The 5,848-nt window shown below is 41.9% G+C and overlaps 1 non-coding gene across 1 annotated transcript; it reads right to left on the bottom strand.

Annotated features, from left to right (window-relative positions):
* Positions 1 to 264: 264 nt before the first annotated feature.
* LOC139903345 (small nucleolar RNA R71) lies at positions 265 to 371 on the bottom strand. The gene has a single exon (XR_011778170.1). It is a non-coding gene; the product is annotated as a small nucleolar RNA R71 (small nucleolar RNA).
* Positions 372 to 5,848: the final 5,477 nt, after the last annotated feature.

A 5,848-nucleotide genomic window follows, 5' to 3' on the forward strand; every position in this document is an offset into this window, starting at 1 on the left:
ATTCAACTCATCCAGAATGGCTGTCAATTCCATGGATTACCGAATGACGATCCTAATTCCCACCTCGATAAATTCATATCTCTGTCAAACTCCTACAAGCAGCCAGGGATAGGACAAGATATAGTCCGGCTATACTTGTTCCCCTATTCTCTCACTCATCATGCACAAATATGGTTCGAAGGACTGGAAAAAGATTCCATCACGTCGTGGACGGAGATGGCTACTAAATTCCTAACCAAATATTTCTCTCCTTCTAAACAAACCAAGCTAAAGAATGACATCATTAACTTCAAACAAAGTTATGATGAATCTCTTTACACTGCATGGGAGCGATTCAAAACCCTGCTGAAGAAATGCCCTAATCACTAGTTAGAACGATCAACCCAAATCTGCACCTTCTACAATGGTCTTACGGTAAATCATAGGACGACGATCGATGCCACCGCTCAAGGAAATCTGATGAACCAAACCACAGACGAAGCATGAGAATTGCTCGAGAATATGACAATGCATCATCATGACTGGAACAGTGGTGAAACAACTTCATCATCTGCACCACTCTCCACGCTTAACAATCAAACGGAGGCCATCAAATCTCTCACAGACAAGATGGAATCTCTTGCCAAACAACTCAGAGAATTGAAGACGCAGCTGCAGCAAGTTAACCAGGTCCAGGCCTATGTTAAATGTACCAACCCGCAACCCACTGAAGAATATCAAGTTGAGTACGAGAACCCTGATGGTTCAGTCTGTTACGTTCAATACCCAGCTCGCTAACCAAATCCCAGTTTCAATCAACAACTAATGGTTAACCAATTCCAAAGAAGCAACCAACCTTTTCGCTATCGTTACCCACCTTATCCACCCAAACAATCTCAATTAACCTACGATCAACTACTTCCACTCACTGGCCCACCAGCTAAGGAAAATTCCACAACTACCCAGATTACAAAAGTAACCAACCCCACTCTCAGAACTGATGATCAGTTGACACAGTTCTTTCAAGGACAACAACAGCTTAATCAGAGAACTGCATCTAGACAAGACCAGAAAGAGATCCTAATGAGAAACCAACTGGCTCTTCTCAAAAGCCTAGAAACGCAGCTCGGACAGTTATCAAAACTCCTTGAAACCCGACCTCAGGGAAGGTTACTGATATCGGCTAAAAAGTCACATTTTCACCCCGGTATTAAGGCCCAAAAACAAGAAAGATTCGAACTTTGTCAGCAAAATACCCACTTCGTCAGTTAGAATTGAAGAATAAGTAATTACGAAGGCGATGCAAAAATAATCAAGAGAATCGGAGCTAAAACAAAGATTCTAGAGCAAAAACGGTGAAAGACAAGAAATCAAGTTACGATCCAGTGAATCAAGGCTGACCAGCACCAAAAATGGCCTGCCATACGGCTTGCCATTATTGGGTATGGCCTGCCAAACGGTCCAGCAAACGGCCACAAGAAACGGGCTACCAAGCAAACGGCTTGCCAAATACGGCCTGCCAAACGGCTTGCCATACGGCTTGCCAGCCGTTTGCAGGCAAAAACTTTGCTCTTTTAAAGGGTCTTTGTCATTCATTCCAACACACACTTCAATTCACTTCTTTCTCTCTCTTGTACAATATTAGTCATACTCTCAAGGCCTTTGACTCCGTGCGGGAAACCTAGTACCCGGAGAAGAACGCTGAAGGTTGTATTAGGAGTGGTATGGAGTCTTGAAGTTGTCACTTTTGTATTCAGAACTCGTTTAATCTACTGGTACTTCTATCCTTTATCTTATATAATGTTTTATGATATTGTTGCCATGATTAGCGAATAGTTATCTTTAGTGTATGCTATGATGTAAGCAGTTATAATGCCGAAATAATATTATGGTCTGTGCATGCTGTTGAAATGCTTTCCGATTATGTTTTAAACTCAATCGCTTTTCCAACTAATAGAACGTAGTTATAGGCTCTGTTATTGGGAAGTCGTGAACCCCGATTTAGAGTACACTATCTGTGTCACCCCTTGGTAAGAGAAGTCTATCGGATAGAATGTAAGATCGACTGAGACACACCGGTTGTAGTAAGTCTATCAAGCTTTGGATTCCGACTGAGGACTCTTTCGTAGTGAAATATCTGACTAGACCCTTAGTACATTGTCGGTCCTAGACCATGCTAGTGTAGTCACCAAGCATATAAACTTTGTACGTGCACGCTGAAGCACAACGGTTGTTGTAAGGTGTACCTCTGCTAAGTAAGGCCATGGAACCCGGTTAGTGTTGACCAGTACACTGCACCATAATGCGGTCTCAAGAATTGCACCCTGCTTGAGGGATTCTTAGTTAATTAAGGAACTGTTTGTTTAGACACATAAAGGATTGGACCGTTAGGATAACCGAACGTGTTCATGGAAGTCAACTTGACTTGGCCATGGTATTCTTTATGGTTGAACTCTTTTTAAGGGCCTAACTATCTTTCAAAACCAATCATTAACGAAAGCATTGAAACACATGACGTCTCTCGGATATGGTAAACCATGTATTCTATTATGCTTAAGAAAGTTTAGACCATTTTGGAATGTTAATACGTCACCCAACCGAGTCGCTCAATTGGATGAGCCATCTGACGTGTATACCTGTAGTCAGACTGCACGGGCGTCGGGGGTAAGGGACGTTGCTGTCTATTCAGAATCTTCAAGCCTAACACAATACACAGTGACATGTCTTATGACAGGGGCATTTAGGACCAGTGTAATGAATACAACGCTTCTGCCTATTCATGAGCCAGCATTCCATAATCTTGGAAGAATAACTGATGAAGTCATAGTATGCACTCACTTTAACCTTATCTGAATTACGAATTTTATCGCATTTACTTTATCTGTCTTATTTAGAAAATCCAAAAATAAATAATCACTACTCCCTAACTATCTTAGGCTTAAATATAGGTTCGATTCTACTTATATCTCAAAAATATGACCCGAGGTCAAACTTCCCTTACTTATAAGGAGTAGTAAGATTTAGGCCCCGCTAAATATAAATTTAAAACAGTACCCTCTCCCACGAGTGGCTGATCCTGGCGAGCTGCGGCCTGACGACACCGCGCAAATAAAAACCGTTCGTTTCGGCCATATCACGGGAGAATACTAAGTTTTTGGTGCCGCTGCCGGGTAACTGGTATCGGGCAATACTGCTCTCTATCAAACTTATTCACAAGCATTTAGTGGTGTCTAAGAAAGACAATTATACACGGACTTGGTTGTTGGATTTTCCAAACAGTCTCCAATTATATTGGGACCAAAAGGATCCTGCCTCTCCGTAGTCGGCCTGGCCACTTGGTTTGTTGAATAGTTCGTGCGAAGTTCTGTTACCAAAATACTAGGGAATCAGTAGCCAGAACCAAAAACATATTCCATCGTAGGATAGTTAGTTAATTAAATTAGATTACCTTAGATTACTTTATACTACCTTAGATCAAACTAGATAAAATTAGATTACCTTAGAATTAGATTACTTAGACTAGTTTAGCTTACTTTAGATTATCTTAGTTTATTTGCGAAAAATTAAAAACAAAAAGGCATACCCAGTGTATGACCCTAACCCGATCTAGACCAGGGCCGTTGTTATTCATACCTAATCCAGACGCAATAATCTCTAAAGCACACAAGGAAGCACGAATCAGAAATCAAATGGAGTTACGCGTTACTTTAGCAGAAAATACCAACCCCTCGATTGAAGGTCGAGGAGGACCGATTAGATTTCCAGAGATTCAAGGACACTCGTTCGAGTTAAAACACCACATCATCCAGCTCATCCAGAATAGTTGTGAGTTTCATGGATTACCGAACGACGATCCTAATTCTCACCTTGATAAATTCATATCTCTTTCAAACCCCTACAAACAGCTAGGGATAGGACAAGATATAGTCCGGCTATACTTGTTCCCCTATTCTTTCACTCATCATGCTCAAACTTGGTTTGAAGGACTAGAAAAAGATTCCATCACATCATGGATGGAGATGGCTACTAAATTCCTAACCAAATATTTCTCTCCTTCTAAACAAACCAAACTGAAGAATGACATCATTAACTTCAAACAAAGTTATGATGAATCTCTTTACACTGCATGGGAGCGATTCAAAACCCTGCTGAAGAAATGCCCTAATCACCAGCTAGAATGGTCAGCCCAAATCTGTACCTTATACAATGATCTTACGGTAAATCATAAGACGACGATCGATGCAGCAGCTCAAGGGAATCTGATGAACCAAACCGCAGACGAAGCATGGGAATTACTCGAGAACATGACAATGCATTATCATGACTGGAACAGTGGTGAAACAACTTCATCATCTGCCCCACTCTCTAAACTTAACAATCAAACGGAGGCCACCAAATCCCTCACGGATAAGATGGAATCTCTTGCTAAACAACTCGAAAAATTGAAGACGCAGCCGCAACAGTTAACCAAGCTCAGGCTTGTGTTAATTATACCAACCCGCAACCCACTGAAGAATATCAAGTTGAGTACAAAAACCCTGACGGTTCTGTTACGTCCAATACCCATCTCGTCCACCAAATCCTGGATTCAATCAACCACCTAAGGTTAATCAATTTCAGCGAAGCAATCAACCTTTCCGCTATCGCTATCCACCTTATCCAGCCCAAAATCTCAATTGACCTACGATCAACCATTTCCACTCACTGGTCCCCCAGTTGAGGAAAATTCCCCTACCACCCAGATTACAAAAGCAACTAACCCCGCTCTCGGAGCTGATGATCAATTGACTCAGTTCATTCAAGGACAACAACAGCTAAATCAGAGAACTGCAGTCAGACAAGATCAGACGGAGATACTAATGAGGAATAAATTGGCTTTGCTCAAAAGTTTGGAAATGCAGCTCGGACAGTTATCACAACGCCTTGAAACCCGACCGCCGGGAAGATTGCCAAGTAATACTATCCAAAATCCCCACATAGAAGAAGCAAAGAAAATGGATTCCGTAATCCCAGAGGAAGAACCACGGAGAAGGTCAGCTAGGCTCAAGAACAAATCGACATATACTCAGAAGCTGACCCTTGAAACTCCAGTTCGCGTACCTTATCCTGGAAGGCTACAAAAAGAACCATCCAAGCTTGATTCCTTCAAACTTGATGAAAGATTCCTGGACTCTATGTTCAAAGTTCCCAACCAGAAGAGATACATCCGAAGGCTTCTTTCTACAAAGGAGAGGATACCAGACTCTAACAAAATTCCACTGAGTGAAGAATGCTCTGCATTACTCAGAAACTCTCTACCACCAAAGCTTGGAGATACGGGCCGATTCGTTTTCCCGTGTTCAATCTACCAATCTGGAACCATTCATGCGCTAGCAGATTTAGGAGCAAGTATCAACCTAATCCCCTTCTCTCTCTACAAGAGATTAGAGTTAGGAGACTTGTCACCAACCAAAATGACAATCCAACTTGCCGATCACACAATTTGATATCCTAAGGACATAGTTGAGAACGTCTTGGTGAAAGTCGACAAATTCTTGTATCCAACTGATTTCGTAGTAATGGATATTAAGGAAGACCTACACACCCCAGTAGTGTTAGGAAGACCTTTCATGAATACGGCTAGGACTGTCATTGATGTGTACAATCAAACCTTGATCTTACGATCGCATGGGGAGAGCGTTACCTTCAAAATTGACCGACAAACCATCTTTCTGGACAGGCAGAGATGTTTGCTATTTCCACCATACGGATCACTTCCGATGACGAGTTTTCACCACCAGCCGATGATATCGAGATGGGTGTCGAATCACAGTCTGTAGACGACCCAGAAATGGAAGAAGAGGATCCCAGCGAAGAAATAGAGGAAGAG

The sequence above is a fragment of the Rutidosis leptorrhynchoides genome, chromosome 3 (assembly GCF_046630445.1).
Source record: "Rutidosis leptorrhynchoides isolate AG116_Rl617_1_P2 chromosome 3, CSIRO_AGI_Rlap_v1, whole genome shotgun sequence".
Taxonomy (NCBI): domain Eukaryota; kingdom Viridiplantae; phylum Streptophyta; class Magnoliopsida; order Asterales; family Asteraceae; genus Rutidosis; species Rutidosis leptorrhynchoides.